We start from the raw sequence: 23,867 nt of genomic DNA, 5'->3' as shown, positions 1-23,867 counted from the left end.
AAGAGCTTCTGTTTCAAGATAAGTATCACTGATAGTGACTCCCCCATAGGCGAGGGCACATTGCCTGGTTTCTGCAAGTCTTCTGGGATGAAACTATTTCCCTGGGCAGTGACCCTGTGAGCTGCCTGTATGATACGAGGGAAGAGGAGAGAGCCTTGTCCGGCAGAAGTCTGCCTGCCTTTTGAGGAGGACCAGCAGCAGAGCCCGTTGTAAGGAACGGCCCAGAAGGAACAGAGGAAATGTGGCTGAGTGCCGAGAAGTCCTGTGAAGTGCACAGGATCCCCCAGTCTCCCTGCCTGAGCAAATCTGTGTAGAGGTTGTGTCTCACTTGCCAGTGTCAACTGTTAAATAAAAAAAGCTGATTTGGTTACCGCAGAGGGGAAGATGCAGACAACCACTGCTGACTCTACCATTGTTGCACTCCTGTGATAACACCAGCACCTCAGACCCAAGAAGGAGATCCTTCCACCGCGACTACTCGACCTTCCGCCATGACTACTGGGGTAGACATCTCAATGTGTTTTCATGGAGACACTGTCACACCAGCGAGCTGCCCATGGAGAGGAAATCAAAGGGACAGCGATGGGATGTCCCTTTGCCCCAGAGCTGGCCACGTTATTCATGGCCAAATTTGAGGAGAAGTTTATCTATGACAACAATCCATTTGCACATCATATCCAAAAATGGTTTCGGTTTATTGATGACATTTTTTGCATTTGAGATGGACAAGATCATATCTTAAATTTGTTTATTGAATGGTTGAATGCCAGATCAGTAGATATACAATTCTGAACTGCTTCCGGGTCGGAAATCCCCCTAGTACTCAGCGCCAAGAAACCAACCGGTGCACGAGCGCTTTACAAGTCCCATTTAACATAACATAACAAATCAAATGAGGTAAAGGTGTTTTTTGGGTGATAAGCTAAGAGAACCCCCATTCTATTTAAGCTGTTTGATATTGATGCATGAATGTTGTGTAATTTTTTGTGTTTTGTTATAGAGTGGATATCAGTTCTTTGTCCTGAGGAGAACCCCTGAAAAGATGATGCAGTTGGTTCGAAACGCGTTGACCATCATTTGTGCACCTACTTTGTTTTCAAAATAATGTTTTTCATCTGAGGGAGTAATACTGTGTACCAGGGAACGATTAAGAGTCATTTACTTCTACTTAAACTAGTAAATTGGCTTCAGAAGTTATGTTTTTCTAGAGGTGCATTGTCCATTTACATACAGAGCAATAAGTTTGCAAGTTAAACTATTGTGTTTTTGATCATCTTTGTTAATCTCTGTTTGCTCCGGTTCTGGACTTTTGAAAAATAAGAACTGCCATTGTTTATTGTATTTTTTGTAATGTTATTCTTGTTTTACATGATTTGCCAATTGTGTTTGTGATTTCCTTTTTGTATCCACTGTAGTGTTTTGATTTTTTATTGGTGGGTGCGTAAAGTAATATTACTGTGTTTGATCCAATTTTTGTATGTTTCTTTGTGTACAACATTTAAGAGGGTGACTTTTTTATATCAAACAAATTGAAATTAAATGGTGACCATCTTTATTGGTTAAAAAGGCCACAAATGAATTAAATTATAAAGGAGTAGTCAGTTTTGGCATAGTTGTTGTTGGATAAATGGAAGGGAAAAGGCAGCATTTCATGTGTGCACGACAGCTCGCCGTGTTCCCATTCACTGACAAATCAGTGCTTGGTAATGTCGTGTACACACCACATCTGGTAATTCATATGCATGCGGGAATCTAACAGAATGGGACAATTTATCGAACATTGCTATCCTCACATAGCAAACTAATAGTCGTTTGATACGTACTGCTAGCTGGATCACGGAAGTGTCCAATCTTTTAGAAAAGGCGAAGGAGGAAGAGTGGATAAGCACAGAGGAGTATCAGTTTTTGAAGAACAAAATTCCAAAAATTACAACCTTTTATGGGCTCCCTAAAATTCATAAAAATATAAGGGAGCCACCGCTGAGGCCCATAGGGTCATCTACAGACTCACTATTAGAACCCTTGAGTAAATATGCGGACGTCTTTCTCAAACCGTTGGTTCAAAATCAACAATCGTATATAAGCGATTCAGCCCATATGACAACCCAAGTAGAAGGATTAGAATATATGATGACCCTCGATATCGAGGCACTATATACAAACATACCTCAAAGAGACACTACCAATGTCATCAAGAAGACCTTAGAACAGTCAGACATCCAGGGAGGTATCTAGGATTTTATTGTGATGTGTGTCTCCATGGTGCTTTTGAACAATATCTTTTTGTCTGAAGAAGATCTATATTTATAACTCAGAGGGACTACTATGGGAGCCGCGTGTGCTTCCAGTCTGGCCTGCATTCATGTGGGGCCTTTGAGGAAAAGCACATTTATATTGACGTTTCTCCCTTCTTTGAAAACATTAGAAACTGGCATTGTTTTATCGATGACCTCTTCTTCATTTGGAAAGGATCCAGGGAATTGTTAGATGACTTTCTGTTCTGCCTGAATATGGGAGATCAGAACTTCAAATTCCCAGCTAATGTTAGCAACGAAAGTGTAGATTTCTTGGATATCACTATAAAAACAACAGAGGGGTGCTTGCAAGTTGAATTGTTCACAAAACATACAGATAAGAATACCCTCCTACCTTATAGTAGCTATCTTCCTAAAACACAAAAGGATAACATCTCTTTTGGACAGTTCTGCGGATTGAAGAGGAACTGCACATCACTTAAAGATTTTTATAAACATGCAGATAACTTAAAGAAGAAATTAAAAGAGAGACGGTATCCAAAGAAATTAATAAATCATTCAAATGGCACGATATTACCACCGAGATACCCTATTCGTCCCTAAGGCGAAAAAGCAAACTGAACAAATTGTCTGTGCCACCAAACATTCTTCTATTGACCATAAGATTCGTCAAATAGTCAACTCCCAGTGGCACCTATTACATCTTGATGATCAAACACCCAGGATTCCCAAACTGCTTTTTGCATTTAGGCGAAATAAGAACCTTAGGAATTTGCTGGTCAGGGTAAACTTCTGGAATCAAACAGCTTTGTACAAAGATTCATCACTGGAAATCAACCAGTTTGTGGGCACCACAAATGTGGGACATGCCATGCATGCCCCAATGCCATCGTGAGCGAAAGCATTAAAATCCGCAATCGGACAATTGAGTTGTGTGAAATGACAAATTGTAGAACATCTAACTGTGTCTATGTCATCTTGTGCCCCTGTGAATTTCCCTATGTTGGAGAAACTGCCAGGGAATGCAGAATCCGCATAGGGGAGCACAAGTCCAACATCAGGCGGGGGAATCTATCAGCCCCACTGGTGCCTCATTGGAAGGAGGCAAACCACAATGAAAATGATTTGCGTTGGACCATACTGGAAAAAATTTGCACTCAAAGGGGCTTGGACACCAAGAACATCCGAAGAAAACGGGAAGGGTTTGTATTTTCCTCTTGGACTCCAAAAATAATGGCTTGAATGAATCCCTTCAATGGGAAAATGCCATAATGTAACATTTGTAGCCCCTCGGTTCCTGCTTCCCATGATACATGTTCTCTCTTCTAGAGCCTTCTTAGGCATCTAACCCCTGGAGCGGAAACCGGAGAATATTTTCTGATATCTTATTTATCTACCTGTTTCGGTTTTACCCTCTATCATTGCCTTATTTCACTGATCCCTTTCATTTGGACAGTGTCTGTTCTGTTACTTTTTCCCATTTGGTCTCTTTTTTTAACCAAATTGATAGCTATCTTTTATCTCTCCTAGGTTAATGTGTTTGTTTTCGCTCCCAGCGATTTAGGTCCCCTTTCTCTCCGGGGCTTCTTCAAGCCTTGGCCACTGTTCCGATGCACTTTTCCGGTTCCGTTTTCTATCATTTTCCAATTGGGCCGCATTCCTATTTTCATTCCACTTAGATAGGATATTTTATTATATTTACATATATAGCCACATGGTTGTGCCTGTCCCTTGCTTCCTTTCACACCCGTTTGCGTATGACCCGAATTGGAGCGTTTTTGGACTCCTGTCTTTTGAAGTGTCTTGAGACCCCCCCCCCCCAGATAGGCCTTTTATACCCCCCTCCATACCTTACACGCCTGTGGTGTTTTTCGCCAGTCTCAGCTTCCCCTGGATAGGCCTTTTATACGGATCACTGACAGAATATCGATGCTGAAAATATCGACCTGACAAAATATCGAGGTCAAAATATCGAATACAGAAATATCGAATTCCTATCTTCAAACAGGTAAGTACAAAAATATTGAATCAAAAAGATCGTTGCTAAAAATATAGTTAGTCAAAATATCGATTTTTTTAAAATGTCTTAAAAGTAATTTAAAATTAATAAATTAATAAATATAATTAACTAAAACATACTTAAAAATACTTTAATAACCTTAAAATTAATAAATAATTAATGTAAGTTTAAAAAAATAAACACACATTTTTATTTTTTAATACATATATACATATTAATGTAACATTAAAAAAAAATATTCAATTTTTTCACCGTAGGATAGCGGGAGAGTGCAACAGTAGGGAAAGCGTTGGATAGCGGGAGGGTAACATTTATTATTCCCACTTCAGAGAGTGCAACAGTAGGGAAAGTGTTGGATAGCATAGGGGTAAAAATTACTATCCCCACTCCAGAGAGTGCAACAGTAGGGAAAGCGTTGGATAGCGTAGGGGTAAAAATTAATCTTCCCACTCCAGGGAGTGCAACAGTAGGGAAAGCGTTGGATAGCGGGAGGGTAAGAATTACTATTCCCACTCCAGAGAGTGCAACAGTAGGGAAAGCGTTGGATAGCGTAGGGGTAAAAATTACTATTCCCACTCCAGAGAGTGCAACAGTAGGGAAAGCGTTGGATAGTGTAGGGGTAACAATTACTATTCCCACTCCAGAGAGTGCAACAGTAGGGAAAGCGTTGGATAGCGTAGGGGTAAAAATTACTATTCCCACTCCAGTGAGTGCAACAGTAGGGAAAGCGTTGGATAGCGTAGGGGTAAAAATTACTATTCCCACTCCAGTGAGTGCAACAGTAGGGAAAGTGTTGGATAGCGTAGGGGTAAACATTACTATTCCCACTCCAGAGAGTGCAACAGTAGAGAAAGCGTTGGATAGCGGGAGGGTAAAAATTACTATTCCCACTCCAGAGAGTGCAACGGTAGGGAAAGCGTTGGATAGCGTAGGAGTAAAAATTACTATTCCCACTCCAGAGAGTGCAACAGTAGGGAAAGCGTTGGATAGGGTAGGGGTAACATTTACTATTTTCACTCCAGAGAGTGCAACAGTAGGGAAAGTGTTGGATAGCGTAGGGGTAGAAATTACTATTCCCACTCCAGTGAGTGCAACAGTAGGGAATGCGTTCGATAGCGTAGGGGTAAAAATTACTATTCCCACTACAGAGAGTGCAACAGTAGGGAAAGTGCTGGATAGGGTAGGGGTAAAAATTACTATTTCCACTCCAGAGAGTGCCACAGTAGGCAATGCGTTCGATAGCGTAGGGGTAAAAATTACTATTCCCACTACAGAGAGTGCAACAGTAGGAAAAGTGCTGGATAGGGTAGGGGTAAAAGTTACTATTCCCACTCCAGTGAGTGCAACAGTAGGGAAAGCGTTGGATAGCGTAGGGGTAAAAGTTACTATTCCCACTCCAGTGAGTGCAACAGTAGGGAAAGCGTTGTATAGCGTAGGGGTAAACGTTACTATTCCCACTCCAGTGAGTGCAACAGTAGGGAAAATAATGATTTAATATATTAATAAAAATAAATTAAATATAAATTCCAATAAAATATGAATTAAAATGAATTTCCAATTACATATTATTTTATAATTAATTATAAATACAAATAAATATTAATGATTAAACATGAACTATTCATAATTAACAACTAATTAATTTTCAATACCAAAAATCAATTAATAATAAATATACCAATTAATAATGAATAACAGTAAATTAACTATCAATACACAAAAATAATGTTAATATGTAATTAATTTCAATTAAATTACTTCCCAACCTATTTCCCTATAAACACTCAACCCGGTACAGAAAATAAATTAATAAAATTAACATATTTATCAATGAATCAATTAATAAAAATTATTTACAAGTTAATAAAAAATAATTGCCAATTAAAAATTAATTAACAATAAAGTAGAAATCAATTAAAAAAAATATTTACATAATTACAATTAAATTACTTCCCACCCTATTCCCCTATAAACCCACAACCCGCTACAGAACTAAAACGCAAATTTAAATTAAAAATAATTAACAATTCCTAAAAATTAATATTTAATTTACTATAATTAAATTACTTCCCACCCTATTCCCCTATAAACCCACAACCCGCTACGGAATTAAATTACGCAATTATTAAATAACATAAAATTCATTACATAAAAAAAATTAAACATACATTATAAAAATATGGCGACATCAAGCAGTTGAGCGAATAAATTCCTTGCACTAAAGAAGGTGGTCCGTGTTTGTGTTGTTGCGCGGGGGTTACGAGGAGGCTGCCCTGCCAGGAATGCAACTGAACTGATTATAAAAATAATATACACTTTTAACACATATAATAACATAATAAACACTTAAAAAAATTCGATATTATTAAAAATTCGATGTATTTGAATGCTTATAATTTATACTTCGATATTTTGACAATCGAGATTACTTACCTTCAATTCGATATTTTTAACCACTATATTATGTCCTTTCGATATTTTGTCCATTCTATATTTTTACTTCGATATTATTTTTTCGATATTATGTCTAGTTACCCTTTTATACCCCCCTCCATACCTTACACCCCTCTGATGCTTTTCGCCGGTCTCAGCTCCCCCCCCCCCCCGGATAGGCCTTTTATACCCCCTCCATACCTCACACCCCTCTGGTTTCTTTCTCCGGTGGCGTTTGTGGATGGCCCTATCAGGGGGTGCCCCTTTGAATCTCCACGCTGCTGGCCCCCGGTAAGCTATCTTAATTCGAGTATATCCATACGCCCGAGCCTTATTTTTGAAAGCCCGCAGCTTCCTTTCATCTCCTTTCTGATCTCAGGAGCTTGAGGTTGAATCCAGACCCCGGCATCTCCATCGAACGGAGCATCCGACGAGACTGACTTCTTCTTGAAGGTACCAAGTGAGGCTCGTGTTTTGCAGTATGGCCTCTATAAGCTTTGTCCATTTTGTTTGTAATTATTTTAACCTATTCCTTGTCTTCATTACGTTTCCCAGTATTTTTGAATTTCTACATGAAACGCGTGGTTCTAAAATAACTTCGGGAACATTGCTTTGTTCTCACAGCGACCGATGCCGTGAATCACAGGTAGCTGCCTATGCTTGTTTCTTATATCGTAGCATTATGGGGCCCATTCAGTTTATGCTCGTTTCTTATATTGTAGCATTATGGGGGCCCATTCAGTTTAAGCTCGTTTCTTATATCGTCGCATTATGGGGCCCATTCAGTTTATGCTCGTTTCTTATATCGTCGCATTATGGGGGCCCATTCAGTTTATGCTCGTTTCTTATATCGTAGCATTATGGGGCCCATTCAGTTTATGCGTGTTTCTTATATCGTAGCATTATGGGGCCCATTCAGTTCATGCTCGTTTCTTATATCGTAGCATTATGGGGGCCCATTCAGTTTATGCTGGTTTGTTATATCGTAGCATTATGGGGGCCCATTCAGTTTATGCTCGTTTCTTATATCCTAGCATTATGGGGCCCATTCAGTTTATGCTCGTTTCTTATATCGTCGCATTATGGGGGCCCATTCAGTTTATGCTCGTTTCTTATATCCTCGCATTATGGGGCCCATTCAGTTTATGCTTGTTTCTTATATTGTAGCATTATGGGGGCCCATTCAGTTTAAGCTCGTTTCTTATATCGTCGCATTATGGGGGCCCATTCAGTTTATGCTCGTTTCTTATATCGTAGCATTATGGGGCCATTCAGTTTATGCTTGTTTCTTATATCCTAGCATTATGGGGGCCCATTCAGTTTATGCTAATTTCTTATATCGTAGTATTATGGGGGCCCATTCAGTTTATGTTCGTTTCTTATATCGTCGCATTATGGGGGCCCATTCAGTTTATGCGTGTTTCTTATATCGTAGCATTATGGGGGCCCATTCAGTTTATGCTGGTTTCTTATATCGTAGCATTATGGGGGCCCATTCAGTTTATGCTCGTTTCTTATATCGTAGCATTATGGGGGCCATTCAGTTTATGCTCGTTTCTTATATCGTAGCATTTTGGGGGCCATTCAGTTCATGCTCGTTTCTTATGTCGTAGCATTATGGGGGCTCATTCAGTATATGCTCGTTTCTTATATCGTAGCATTATGGGGGCCCAGTCAGTTTATGCTCGTTTCGTATACCGTAGCATTATGGGGGCCCATTCAGTTCAAGCTCGTTTCTTATATCGTCGCATTATGGGGGCTCATTCAGTTTATGCTTGTTTCTTATATCGTAGCATTATGGGGGCCCATTCAGTTTATGCTCGTTTCTTATATCGTAGCATTATGGGGCCAGTCAGTTTATGCTCGTTTCTTATATCGCCGCATTATGGGGGCCCATTCAGTTTATGCTCGTTTCTTATATCGTCGCATTATGGGGGCCCATTCAGTTTATGCTGGTTTCTTATGTCGTAGCATTATGGGGGCCCATTCAGTTCATGCTCGTTTCTTATGTCGTAGCATTATGGAGGCCCATTCAGTTTATGCTCGTTTCTTATATCGTCGCATTATGGGGGCCCATTCAGTTCATGCTCGATTCTTATATCGTCGCATTATGGGGCCCATTCAGTTTATGCTTGTTTCTTATATCCTAGCATTATGGGGGCCCATTCAGTTCATGCTCGTTTCTTATATCGTAGCATTTTGGGGGCCCATTCAGTTTATGCTCGTTTCTTATATCGTAGCATTATGGGGGCCCATTCAGCTTATGCTCGTTTCTTATATCGTAGCATTATGGGGGCCCATTCAGTTTATGCTCGTTTCTTATATCGTAGCATTATGGGGGCCCATTCAGTTTATGCGTGTTTCTTATATCGTAGCATTATGGGGGCCCATTCAGTTCATGCTCGTTTCTTATATCGTAGCATTATGGGGGCCCATTCAGTTCATGCTCGTTTCTTATATCGTCGCATTATGGGGCCATTCAGTTTATGCTTGTTTCTTATATCGTCGCATTATGGGGGCTCATTCAGTTTATGTTCGTTTCTTTTATCGTCGCATTATGGGGGCCCATTCAGTTTATGCTTGTTTCTTATATTGTAGCATTATGGGGGTCCATTCAGTTTATGCTCGTTTCTTATATCGTAGCATTATGGGGCTCATTCAGTTTATGCTCGTTTCTTATATCGTCGCATTATGGGGGCCCATTCAGTTTATGCTCGTTTCTTATATCGTCGCATTATGGGGGCCCATTCAGTTCATGCTCGTTTCTTATGTCGTAGCATTATTGGGGCTCATTCAGCTTATGCTCGTTTCTTATATCGTAGCATTATGGGGGCTCATTCAGTTTATGCTTGTTTCTTATATCGTCGCATTATGGGGGCCCATTCAGTTTATGCTCGTTTCTTATATCGTCGCATTATGGGGGCCCATTCAGTTTATGCTCGTTTCTTATATCGTAGCATTATGGGGCCCATTCAGTTTATGCTTGTTTCTTATATTGTAGCATTATGGGGGCCCATTCAGTTTATGCTCGTTTCTTATATCGTCGCATTATGGGGGCCCATTCAGTTTATGCTCGTTTCTTATATCGTAGCATTATGGGGGCCCATTCAGTTTATGCTCGTTTCTTATATCGTCGCATTATGGGGGCCCATTCAGTTTATGCTAGTTTCTTATATCGTAGCATTATGGGGGCCCATTCAGTTTATGCTCGTTTCTTATATCGTAGCATTATGGGGCCCATTCAGTTTATGCTCGTTTCTTATATCGTCGCATTATGGGGGCTCATTCAGTTTATGTTTGTTTCTTTTATCGTCGCATTATGGGGGCCCATTCAGTTTATGCGTGTTTCTTATATCCTAGCATTATGGGGCCCATTCAGTTTATGCTCGTTTCTTATATTGTAGCATTATGGGGCCCATTCAGTTTATGCTTGTTTCTTATATCGTCGCATTATGGGGGCCCATTCAGTTTATGCTTGTTTCTTATATCGTAGCATTATGGGGCTCATTCAGTTTATGCTCGTTTCTTATATCGTCGCATTATGGGGGCCCATTCAGTTTATGCGTGTTTCTTATATCCTAGCATTATGGGGCCCATTCAGTTTATGCTCGTTTCTTATATTGTAGCATTATGGGGGCCCATTCAGTTTATGCTCGTTTCTTATATCGTCGCATTATGGGGGCCCATTCAGTTTATGCTTGTTTCTTATATCGTCGCATTATGGGGGCCCATTCAGTTTATGCTCGTTTCTTATATCGTAGCATTATGGGGCTCATTCAGTTTATGCTCGTTTCTTATATCGTCGCATTATGGGGGCCCATTCAGTTTATGCTCGTTTCTTATATCGTAGCATTATGGGGGCTCATTCAGTTTATGCTTGTTTCTTATATCGTAGCATTATGGGGGCACATTCAGTTTATGCTTGTTTCTTATATCCTAGCATTATGGGGGCCCATTCAGTTTATGCTCGTTTCTTATATCGTCGCATTATGGGGGCCCATTCAGTTTATGCTCGTTTCTTATATCGTAGCATTATGGGGCCCATTCAGTTTATGCTCGTTTCTTATATCGTCGCATTATGGGGGCCCATTCAGTTTATGCTCGTTTCTTATATCGTAACATTATGGGGGCCCATTCAGTTTATGCTCGTTTCTTATATCGTAGCATTATGGGGGCCCATTCAGTTTATGCTCGTTTCTTATATCGTTGCATTATGGGGGCCCATTCAGTTTATGCTCGTTTCTTATATCGTCGCATTATGGGGGCCCATTCAGTTTATGCTTGTTTCTTATATCGTCGCATTATGGGGCCCATTCAGTTTATGCTTATTTCTTATATCGTAGCATTATGGGGGCCCATTCAGTTTATGCTCGTTTCTTATATCGTAGCATTATGGGGGCCATTCAATTTAAAGTGCTTGGTTAGCAGGCCACCTATCACATGTTGAGGTTACTTTAACTTGATTGAATCCATCTTTGGTCCTGCCCTTGAGTTTCCCATGTTCTATAGAGGGGAGCATCTGTGTCTTAAGATGCGCCATTAGACTCCAATGATTAGAAAAGTGCTTGTTTTTGTCTCCTTGTTTTCATCAGCATAGCTTATCAGCCTCCTTATATTTAGCACACTTCCGGGACACCTGTTGTCATGTCTTTAGCCACATGATAGCGTTTCACCTGGGGGACTGATCGCTATTCAGTGTTCCTTTACTGATTGATTTTCCTGTCTTCACTTCGGGCCTCTGACACCCTCTGGTGCTCGATGCTCCGCTTTGAAGACCGCCTGTGACTATTTGAATTCACCAACTGCGAGAGATAACATTATCCGTTTCATTCTCAGTTTTCAGGTCAATAAACTATCTGACAACTCATGTCTTTAAACTTGGTGTCATTTGAAAGCTATGCCTCCTTCAATCCTCGAATGATTATCGATCGTTGTTTATATCGTAGACATTCTGGGTCGATTACTTCAGGTTCTTCCGACCACGCGGACATATCCATCTTCGCTGCTTTTCCAACTTCTATCAGGCAAGTAAATAAGGGAGTGACGGCTTAGATCATGTCTCGTCCTTGAAGGATTTACGACTGGCATTTTGACCCAACCGAAAACGTATTTCAGTTGTTTAGGCCGTACCTATTAATGTTGCCCTGATTTTTCTTTCTCTTTTCTTATTCTTTCTTTCATATTGTGTTATTTAGTTTTTTATTCGTTATTTGTTGTTGTCTTTATCTGATGTTACTGCTCAGGTATTACATGGGTGCAGAACTTATGGTTTAGCCAGCTCATCATGGTTCATTTTTGATTTCCTCAGGCTCCACCATCTTTGCTCTGTAATCAGATGGATGAGAACAACTGTGTTGTATATTACAGGATGTTATACATTTAAAGTTGCCTTACAAAATGAGTCATTCCACATTTTATGTTTTCCTATTCTCCAACAGGCCCCTTGGACTCCTGAAACGAATGCCCTGAAGAACGTGATACCCCGAATAGGGGGTGATAACACCGAAACACGTGTCGGCGTGTCTCTTTCTCTTTGTAAAACCCATTTGTGCTGACTCAGCCTATGTTCATTAATCAGTTTCATCAAGATATATTAAAATTGCTTTGAAACTCAATCCATCTAATCGTGGTCTGGATATGATTAATTAGATTATTGCCATTAGAGAGATTAGTTCTGTCTTTGCACATGTTTTGGGACTTTTTTTTGACCCAGACAGAAATACTAGTGATGAATGCGTAGTGTGGGTTTACGGTATGAATGGGAATTTTTGAATGTCCACTTGTACGTATGTGGTATGTCAGGTTGTCCATGGAAAGTGTCATTTCTAAGGGCCAGTGTCGATTTTGTATATATTTTTATATGCAACAAAAATTGATTTTGGTACTGATTTGTTGTCTTTGAATATCAGACAAATACATATAAAATGTTGTCGCAATAATTGAGTCATTCATCCTCTTGTGTTGGTACCCGGTCTAGCCTGAGTGATTTATTCATTTTATGACGTAATAGCGTTAATATAAATAGATAGGTAGAGCAGCCGGTTAGACTTTCTGCATCACAAACAGCATCGAGGGTTGACTCCGAACGCTGCAGAGGGGCTCTGCTCATGCTTGGCACCCTCTCACATAAAAACCAAGCACTCTGCCTTCAGGATTGATAAGGCCTGCCATAGGAGTGCCTTATAGGTTTATATGTGTGTGTATGTGTAGTGATACAGGTAACCTATATCACAGTAAGGGGTGCATGCACCACCTTACCCAGGCTGCAGTAGCAGACCTGTGGTGTCATTTTGGAAGGCTTCCCAGGGGTGGCACAATACATGCTGAAGCCCCTGGTAGGCCTCTGGGGTACCTATGCCCTGGGTACATAGTATACCATATACTAGGGACTTTTAAGGGCACTCCAGAATCCAATCTGAGATGTACCTATTGTACAGCTTGCGGGTTGCTGATAAACACTGGTGAGGCATTGGGAACTTGCGACATTCTGCTCCTGTGCATTGAAGCGAGCGTGGTATGACACTTTGATACAATAAGACGTGGCCTTAATAGCAGTGAAGATTGGGATTGGATTATTGTGGGGCTTTAAGGGTTTGTCCTCCTGTCCCATTATCCTTATATTTCAATAAATACCCGCGCATCGCTAATTTAAGGGAATATTAGAGGGTGAATGAGAGCGAGAGCATCATTACTGCAGATAATTCTGTGCTTTCTGATATACAGTGACTGGAGGAGGAGCATAGACAACTGGAGATGTGATCCCATAATGGAGGGATGTGCCCAAATCTGGGGGCGTCTTGTTAATATCTGAGAGTGGACACGGCATGTGGTGAAGGCACCTTGAGAAGGGATGTACTGAATGCCACCAAGTAGAGATGAGACATAAAGGCACATCTGATGTTAATGTTTTTAAGAAAGTTTTGTATCTTTGTTTTTTCTGTTATCCTAAAAATTTCCAATTAGTACTGTTCTGAAGAAGGTGGGGAATATGGATTAGAATCTACTGAAATGCGTCGACTCTGGGATTTGACTGTATCCAATTACGAAGAGAAACTGTGATGAACTAATTAATTTTCACCAGGGCTAAGGCTTGATGTTAATTCTTGGATCAGTATAAGTAACAGAAATGTAAATTTTGATCCAAAGTGTTTTAGTGCGCCAAATTGTATTTTGTACTAGGGGTATTAATATTAGAACTGTTTATAGGGAGTCACATATATAATTTCCTTTTTACGTACAAAGGAACTCACATGAGTTGAATTTTTTATATTAATGCTAAATTGTGTAATTTATTAAGTTGGAGACAGGTAAGATGGCGGCTGCGTGAACGCTGCCGAAGCCACTTATCACTGCTCCATGGCTCTATTATGATTTAAGGATTCAAACCCAAGACTTTACGAGTGATTATCCCCCTGAATACAGACAGTGGTGGGCGCGTGCACAGAAAGAGGCCAACGGCCGAAACAAGGAGTTCTACTCATCTGCCAGTGCTGCTCTAAGCCGCGCTGAAATCACTGTTCCGTTGGTGGAGCTGGTGGCTGCGAGCGCGTTCTTCACGGAGCGGGATGCCTCCTAAGCCACCGAAAAATCCGCTGGACCGAGCGGAGAATGGCTTTGCGGAAGACTCCGGTCGGGAGAAAGGCTGGGAATGCTACTCCTCTACCTGGCAGCAAGGAGTTGGAGGCAGGCAAAATCCCAAAAAAAGGACAGCGTCCGGGGGAAGAGGCGGAACCCGTGAGACAGCACAGGGTAATTCCTGGGATGTTCGCTGGCCAAGGGAAATCAAAGGAGAAAGCGACTAATGTGGATAAAGGAAACACGTTTGTTTTGAATGGTGGGACTCTGACAGCACTGACTGAGGAGAACACTGATCTCCCAGTGGACATTGTGAGTACCAGTTTAGCTGTATGGGGGGTTTATGATCCTGTGCAGGAGGGTAGTGGGGCACTTGAAGCGACAACTCCTATAACAGTGGACAATCAACACAGCGGGGAGCTAATGATGGTTGGCAGCTCAATAAAAATAAAAGACCCCAAGTTTACTGGTATTCTGGGGAAGGCTGGGGGGACCCCCGAATGCGGAGAAAAATTCTTCTCCCTAAATGAGGATTTTGAACTATCCAATCCAAGTGAAGGGGAGACCTCAGAATTGGATAATTCCGGCACGGAGTCGGATAGTGCCCTCTCTAATCCTAGCACTAAAAAACACCTGCCCTCACTAACCAAGAGAAGAGGGAGAACTCATAGCGGGGAAAAACGGGAAGCCGGGCAATCAGGTTCAGATAATAGTTGCTCCAGCCAGCTAAAATGGGAATACTCGACTACTCAGTTTTTAACTGATGATGCAGACCTTGCAAAAGGCCTCAAAACCCAATCTGACAACCCTTCAACGGAGGTAGCATCTTCCCCTTCGACGAGCTTGATATATTTAACTCTAAAACAGATGCAGGGGGAAGCAAGACAAAAACATAAACGGGCTCTCCTTGCTAGAAAGAAGCTCCAAGGGGCCATTAGAAAAGTAAATAAATCATGCACCGAGATCGCTGAGAGAACTACGGCTCTTGAAGAACGGGTGGTTGCTCTAGAGGCTGAAACAGAAAACTCAGCCCGACAAGCCACGTCAAATGAAACACGGATGTTGGACGTGATGTGGAAGTTAGAAGATTTTGAAAACCGCCAGAGCCGTAACAATTTGAGACTTCTTGGCATCCCGAAAAATGCGGAGGGTGAGGACATTTGAGGTTTTGTTCTGCGCCTGTTGATTGAAGGGTGGTTTTCCCGAACTCTCACATTGGGATTGGGAGGCTGAGGAGCAGCGCATACATCGTTTTCCACTTATACTCATGAAAAGGCAGGGGCAGAATGGGGGGATGGAAAAACCCAGAGCTATACTGATTTTTGGGGGAAATTTCCTCCTACGACAGGCAGTGTTTGACAAAGCCCGACCTGAATCAAGACGCACGGCGGAAGGCCACACCTTCTTTGCTAGGCCAGATTTCTGCCATATTAGAGTAGAGAGAAGGTGGAGGCTTCGACAGTTAATATAACCATTTCAAAAGAAAGGATGTGCGTGGCGATCTAAAATATCCGAATGTAATGAGAGAGTGGGTCACCTTTTTGCGGTTCAGACTAGACAACGAATAACACAGGGGGGGGATATTAGAAATAGATGATGCCGGGCTCTGGTTAGTAAATCAGCCTCTAGAAATTCCAGCTGCTTTTCAGCGGTTTTATCAGAAGCTTTATATGGAGGATCTTCCCAGTGGGGGGGGAAGCCATACAGAGGTATTTAACAGGGATTTCGTATGAGAGACTGTCAATAGAAGAGAGAGATGCACTCAAAGTACCTAGAACGGTGGACGAAATTCAGGAAGCTATTAGATCATTAGTAAATGGCAAGGCGGTGGGTACGGATGCCATACCCGGCGAATTCTACAAAATCTTCGCTTCCCCGCTACAGGAGCTAATGAAAGGGGTGTTTCTGGAAGCTCAGGCGGGGAGAGGAGCTCCTGGATCTTGGGGGTCAGCTAATATTGTTATTTTCCCTAAAAAAAGGTAAACCGGTGAAAGAGATGGGGTCTTATCATCCCATCACTTTAATAAATAGCGACGTCAAAGTATACGCTAAAATACTGGCTAAGCGACTGACAACAATTATTAAGAAATTGGTTTCCCCAACCCAGCATGGGTTTGTACCCGGACGGAGTACAATAGATCATATCCAGAGGGTTATCGCTCTTTTTGATGAAGCAGGAATTACCGGGGACCCTATCGGGCTCATCCTGCTTGATGCGGAGAAAGCCTTGGATAGGGTCTCTTGGACGTTTTTATGAGCAACCTTAAAGAGCAGAGGGTTTGGGGAGGGCTTTATCACCGCCATTGAAATAATGTATAGAGACCCTGTGGCAAGAATATCAATAATGGGAGAGACGTCGGACCCGGTTTTGATCAGCAGGGGTACTCGTCAGGGATGCCCGTGCTCCCCCTTATTGTTCGCACTATATATAGATCCGTTGGTTAGGAAGATCGAATACAACAATCGGATTCTAGGAGTGCAGAGCAGAGGGGGGAGCACCAAGATACGGGCATATGCCGATGATCTTGCAATTATTACTTCGAATCCCATGACAGCATTGATGGAGATTGAAAAAGAAGCTGATATTTCCGGGAAAATCTCCGGCTACCGCCTGAATTCAACTAAAACCCAGGTTGTGGTTGGCAAAGGTCTACAGATGAACGACTCTCGTGTGGTACAGAGTGCAATTTAATAGGTGTAGAAATTTTGGCAGACGTTGCGAAGATTACAGGAAATAATTTGAATCCGCTGCTTTTTAAATTTAAAACAGAATTTAATAGATAAGAAAAACTCAAACTTACGATGGTAGAGAGATGCAACGTTATTAAAATGCTTTTTTTACCCAAGATTTCGGAGAGTGCTAAAATTTCTAACATTACCAAGAGAAAGAGGGGGATGGGCAGTACCCAATCTTCAGCTTTATCACTGGGCCTCTGTGCTGCATAAGGCAGGGATATTACTTAATAAAAAGGCGGAGGCTACACAGACTGGGCCGCCCTCATCTGTTTATGAGCTGTTACTGGGTGATGAGGCTCGGGCTGTCTCTTACGACATATAGAATTGAATTATTACAAAAAGGTCAAATTTAAAACTTTATTCTGTGCTTAAAAGGTTTGGACCGCAGTCCGGAAAAAGCTTGGCCTCGGGCGTATAAATGCCTATACCCTTATACTTAAGAATAGTTATCTCCCAAACATTTGTAATGATCGGTACGTGAGGTATCGGTATGATCAAGGAGTGAGGGTGGTGGGCGATGTTACAAATGGGGGCGATGTGGTGCTTTTTGAGATGATTAGAGACCGATTTGGGTTAGATCATCAAATATCTACAAATAAGAGTTTTTTAGTCAAGAAAATGGGGGGTGCCTGTGGCTTCTCTGGGGTGAAGCTGATTGAGGGATTACTTAAGGGTTCTGCTACACTGGGAGGGATATAGCAAACACTGAATGAGCTGACACTGGATGATCTGAATAAACATGTTGAGCGTTGGCAGGGACTTTTACAGGTGGGACCGGGAGAAATAGAAGACGCATTACACTTAGCCCAGACGTCATTTATTGCGGTTAATCTTTAGCTCCAATGCATCAAAACATGGTTCAATCTTTATATTACACCTGCAACAATTACTAAATGGGGTCGGGTAGCAGGATCAACATGTGCCCGGTGCAGCTATCACGCGGCGGATATCATTCATATGTTCGCGGAGTGTCCTGGATTGGATACTCTGAAGCAGGGTGTAAGCAATATTCTGAGAACTATGATGGGTTGTGAAATTGTTTTATCATCTCCATTGATTGTACGGGGGGTGGGACATCCTGTATCTTCGCATCAAAGCCAGACCTTTCTTTTTATTGCCATGACAGTCTTTAGGCCATGTCTGGCCACTCATTGGATGGACCCCACTCCTCCCTCTGGACAACACTGGCTTGGAAGATTTCTTGCAACGCATAGAATGGAAAGAGCTGTTTATTCTAGAAGAAGTCACAGGGCGAAAGCCAAAGGGCTAGCTATCCGGGCCCCCCTAGTGAATTGGTCTCCCTTGAATAGCGAACAGGAATGAGGCTAAGAGGATAGATTAATGTATGCTAATTGTTTTGTAAAGAGTTAAATGGACACTATGTGGGCTGGATCTACTGCGGGGAGGGTGGTGGGGGGGCTGAACAGTGAAGAATATATATGATCTGATTTTGTTTCTCACCTTGCTGTACAAAGACAAATTTGAATGAAGACCTATTAAAAAAAATAAAAATAACAAAGGAACTCACATGAGTTGTATTTTTTTATATTAAAGCTATTATGTGGAATTTCTTTCTTGGTGGTATATATGTATAATTAACGGATCTTGTGTAGATGTGATGAAGTAGAGGGGATTGAATGGTGGTTATGCCTATTTGGTGATACTTTTGATTCCAAGAGGATATTTTATTTTCTACTCTTCAATAAAGACCAGATCTCCAGAGGACAGTGGACCTGTCCAGAAAACCTCTAACTTCAAGGATTCCAGATCCAGGCGGATCCGCGACCCCTGCCCACACTGCACCCGACGCCCACAGCTCGAGTTCGAGTGTCTCACCTGTCCTGTGAAGTCTCCCTAGCAATCCTGACCTTGTCTCCATCGGTGGCTGACCTCTCCTGAAACCCAAAAAGTCGCCTGCATCTTTTACACGAAGGGATTCCCTGACCACGACCGGCACCAACCACGAAAACGTGACACAAAAAGGCACCCCTGCATCCTCAACCCTCCGGCCTTAGGGAGCCCAACTGACCATGCCTCGACCTCTCTTAGTCCTCCAACATACCTGCCCAGCCAATAGTCACCTTCAGCCAGCCTCCTGGTCCAAGCCTACAGCCTCCTTGTGCGACAGAGATCCTCCATTGAAACGCATTGGGTGCATCCGGCCGCCCCTGTGCAGCTAGTGGTGTAGCTTTGGTGCTGCCTTGTGGCCCCCATGCTGATCTTAACCCCTGGGGTCTGTGCCTTGAAACCACAGGTACTTACCTGCAAACCGTGCCTCTTCGAGGTGCCCCCAGTCTCCATTGATTTACATTGGGCCCAGTGACCTCTGCACCCGGCCGCCCCAGTGCCGCTGGTGGTGCAGTAACTACCTGGAACTGAACCTTGCCCAGTGTCGGTCCAAACCCATGAAGACTGGGATTGTAAGTCGAGTACTTACCTGCTAATGCATAGCACTGTTTTCCGCCCATATGAATGCATTACATTCAATCTATTGCATTCAACTGACTATCTTTCACATTGCTAAGTGCTACTGTTTCTGATTGACAAATACCAAAGTATTCCTATGACTGTAAAGCATTTCTTCCGCCATGCAAAACAAATTCTTACTGCAATTTTAAAAGTGTTACACCGTTAAAAACTGTTACCTACCTGCAACTGAGGAATTTTTTGGGTTCTACAAATAACATAACCAAACAGTAACTTTTTATACAAAACAATTGGTCTGGATTCAGTCTTTGAGTGTGTACAATAAATGCTTCACACTACCCTCTGGTAAAGCCTTATTGCTCGACCTCACTACCACAAATAGAGCTTTTAATATTATCTACTTTAGCCTCTGTATACCTCAGGGGATTCACTGGGCTCTGTGCAGACTATACCTTAATATGGTATAGTGTACTGTATACCGAGCCATCTCCCTACTTTTAGACCTCTAATTTAGAACACTCGCTCCACTCAGATAGAGCTACCCAGTGATTTGCCGAACTTCGGTTAGCACCGAAAGGTCACTTGACTGAACTCTGAAGTTCCATCATCCGACCTTCTCAACTCTCAACCCACCTCCAGGCCTGGCCACAATGACTATAAACCTGTCAATTTATAAAGATGTGTTTTCTTCTGGGTTTCAGTGTTTAAAAGGTGTCAGCCCAGTATGGTTATGGTACGCCTCTTCTGGAGTTCACAGGCCTAAGGGTTCATTCCTGGTATAAAGAACGGGTGACAGAGGGCGTCCCAGCTCAGTGCCCCAGGCGATCTGAATGGCGTTGGAGTTGAGCCCATTTACGTAAACTCAGGCCATAGGCTGTGTGTCCAGCAGCTTCATACGTGATCTCAAACTCCCTGACATACCAAGGCGCCTAAACTCGATCATTTTCCAGGGAGTCAAACCCCTTATCGGCATCACCGCCTTCATGTGTGTGTTTTCCCGATGCAGCACTGCGTATACCCTCCGTAGACGAAACACTGTGGATTTGTGTGGGACAAATCCCGACTGTACCGGGGAGACTATTTTCTCTAGTAGGAGGGATAGCCGAGTCGCATCACCTCAGGCAGGAATTTACAATCAAAGTGAAGCAGTGACAGAGGGCGATAAGAGGTACACTTAGCAGGGTCTTTTCCATGCTTGGGGGGCACGAATATGATTGTGTCACTTATAGACGGCACCGACACACCTCCCTCCAATGCCTCGGCACACACCTCTAGCAGATGTGCGTCTGGTATTTGTTTCTAAGCTTTGTAAAACTCTACACCAGACCTTCAGATCCCGGTGCCTTTCCTCCTCATGGGCGTCTATAGCTGCAACGATCTGTTGCCCAGAGATCGATGGCTTATGACGGGATGTGAGAGCCAATTTATATAGCGCTGCACAGCTAGTTCGGGACAGAAGTGCCCTGGTGCTAATATGAGCACATACGTATCAAAATCACACATCCCCTGAACACGAACAGAAAGGTTTTGAGTTGTTTCCTGAAAGACCTCATGTTTTCTTGTCGCACAGGGCAGGTGGGAGGGCATTCCATTCCAGGTACCCGCAGTCACCACAGGCAGAGAGCAGCCATCTATTCTGATTTTCTTAAACTTAGAGACTTTACGCAGCAACGCACGGTGGGATCTCACCCCTCGGCCAGCTGATACCAGGCAAAGAGCGAGGACATTTAAGCATGATCCCCCTGACTGTAGAGCGTTTATGACATAAAGTGCTTTATATTGACATCATTTCAGGACAGGAAGCCGGTGCAATTTGACCAGTTTGTTGAAGATCGACGTTGTTTTCTTTAAGCCCAGAACCAGCCCAGCTGCTGTGTTTGTACCGGCTGCAACCTATGTAGGTGATATTGAGATATGCCTACGTATAGAAAGATGCAGAAATCCCTTCTCGATAGGATCAGGGCTAGAGCCAGGTCCCTCCTAGATGAAGCAGGGATGAACAGAAGTATTTTTCTGATAACTTTCAGCAGTCAGAAGCCTGTAGAGCCGGTGATTTTAATGTATCCGTTGAAGGACAGATCTGAGTCTACCCAAACTACCAGTTTGCTGACCTGATGGAATGGGGTGAACAGATCCCCCAACGACACCGCCCTCCACCCTTGTGCCGTGAGGCTTCGGACCCAAATACCACTATTTCCGTTTTTTTCACTGTTCAGCGCCAGGGATTTCAGCTCATCCAATCAGCGACTTCCTGGTGGCAGCTCCTGAAATTACTGGCCATCTTATCTGTATTTAATTCTAATGTAATGATTTGTGTATATTCGAGTGGAGGTGATATCGAATGACTCGATCAGGCTGGCCAAGTGGGCCACGTAAAGATTGAAAAGATTGTGGCTCAAAACAAGTCCCTGGGGGGCTCCTGTGGTGATCGTCTGAGGGGCTGAAGTTAGCTGATGCCACCCCTTGGTCAGATTTTTCAAAAAGGATAAGAACCAAACAGGCACTTTCCCCTAAGACCCACCATCTGCAATCTCTGTAGTAAAGTGGAGTGGGAGATGGTGTCAAAGGCTGCTGACAGATCTAATCAAATCAGAGCCCCCACCTCCCCACCCCCATACATAATGTCTCCAATAGCCACGTGGCTTTAGCCAGCACGGTCTCTGCAGAGAGCTCTGTTGGAGCCCTGGATAGACTTTGTGCAGAAGTTGGTGAGACTCAAGGTATTTGGTGAGCTGCTTGTTCACCGTGGCCTCAGTTACTCTGGTGAACATCAGGAGCAGAGAGACAGGCCGATCATTAGAGTTAGAACAGCCGTGACTACTGGAGCAGACATCTGGAAGTAATGTTGGCAAAAACTCTCTGATTGGCTGCATGCTGAGGTGCGACGGAGGGCAAGAACAAGAAGGTTGGGCTGGGATGTGTCCCAGAGTAATTACCAGAGCCTGAGATGAACTCCAACATTCCACCCATCATTTCGCTTATTCATAAATACGCCAAGTGTGCCCAGATGTGGGTCCCCTCCTCTGCACCCCATGGACAGGACAGGCCTCACCTCCTCTGCACCCCATGGACAGGACAGACCTCACCTCCTCTGCACCCCTGGACAGGTCTCTCCTCCTCTGCACCCCTGGACAGGCCACTCCTCCTCTACACCCCTGGACAGGCCTCTCCTCCTCTGCATCCCTGGACAGGCCTCTCCTCCTCAGCACCCCATGGACAGGCCTCTCCTCCTCAGCACCCCATGGACAGGCCTCTCCTCCTCAGCACCCCATGGACAGGCCTCACCTCCTCAGCACCCCTGGACAGGCCTCTCCTCCTCCGCACCCCTGGACAGGCCTCACCTCCTCAGCACCCCTGGACAGGCCTCTCCTCCTCCGCACCCCTGGACAGGCCTCTCCTCCTCTGCACCCCTGGACAGGCCTCTCCTCCTCCGCACCCCTGGACAGGCCTCACCTCCTCAGCACCCCTGGACAGGCCTCTCCTCCTCAACACCCCTGGACAGGCCTCACCTCACCTGCACCCCTCTGGACAGGCTTCTCCTCCTCTGCACCCCTGGACAGGCCTCTCCTCCTCTGCACCCCTGGACAGGCCTCACCTCCTCTGCTCCTCCTGGACAGGCCTCACCTCCTCTGCACCCCTGGACAGGCCTCGCTCCTCCTCTGCCCCCTGGACAGGCCTCACCTCCTCTGCACCCCTGGACAGGCCTCTCCTCCTCTGCACCCCTCGACAGGCCTCTCCTCCTCTGCACCCCTGGACAGGCCTCACCTCCTCTGCACCCCTGGACAGGCCTCTCGGTGCTTCTCTCAGGAGCTCTCCGTGAAGGATTCTCATTAAGGCGAGAGGAGCCCAGAGTTCATTCCACCCCATACAGCGCCTCTGACTCCGCCCTGAGCCTCGGGGCGCTATGCACAGGCCCCGAAGAGAGACACTGCTCCCCTGAGCCTGCCCATAGGCGCCGGGGGCAGGACTGTGGCTCGGACCGAGGCGCTTTAATACCACACAACAGACACGAGGCGCTACACACGAGACGCGTGTTCATCCCTCAGAATAACGGAAAAGAGGGAAATGTCCTGATCCATTTCGCATCTTTCAGCCCCGGTAACTGGTTCCGGTGATGCTGCTGCCCCCCCTCAATGATCCGTCCCCAAAAAGTGACCTTTAACCCGGAAGTGTACTCTCTGGGAGGGGGCAGATCTCCTGGGCTATTTCTGACTTGTGGTGATGATCGTGTCTTGTGCAGCTGACACTGCACCCCACTGTACCCCACTACTGATGTCTGCACCTCTAGGGGTGTTATACTGTGTGTATCTCTTTTTGTGCACAACTTGTGATAAAAATGTTTAATACGAGGCGCCTCGACTCCCCCCGGCCTCGTTCACGCTTTATAAACATCCTAAAAAAAAATACTGAATTTATTCCAT

General features: G+C 43.8%; 1 pseudogene across 1 annotated transcript in view; it reads right to left on the bottom strand.

Annotated features, from left to right (window-relative positions):
• The window catches only part of LOC146839234 (uncharacterized), a 35,353-nt pseudogene extending 12,020 nt beyond the window's left edge, over positions 1–23,333 (bottom strand). The window contains exon 1 of the transcript XR_014960813.1: positions 23,212–23,333. The product of XR_014960813.1 is annotated as an uncharacterized LOC146839234 (transcript). The remainder of the gene's footprint in view (positions 1–23,211) is intronic.
• Between the last annotated feature and the right edge of the window lie 534 nt (positions 23,334–23,867).

The sequence above is a fragment of the Triturus cristatus genome, chromosome 4_2, assembly GCF_964204655.1.
Source record: "Triturus cristatus chromosome 4_2, aTriCri1.1, whole genome shotgun sequence".
Lineage (NCBI taxonomy): Eukaryota > Metazoa > Chordata > Amphibia > Caudata > Salamandridae > Triturus > Triturus cristatus.
The sequence above is the reverse complement of the archived record's forward strand: the minus strand, read 5'-3'. Positions and strand labels throughout refer to the sequence as shown.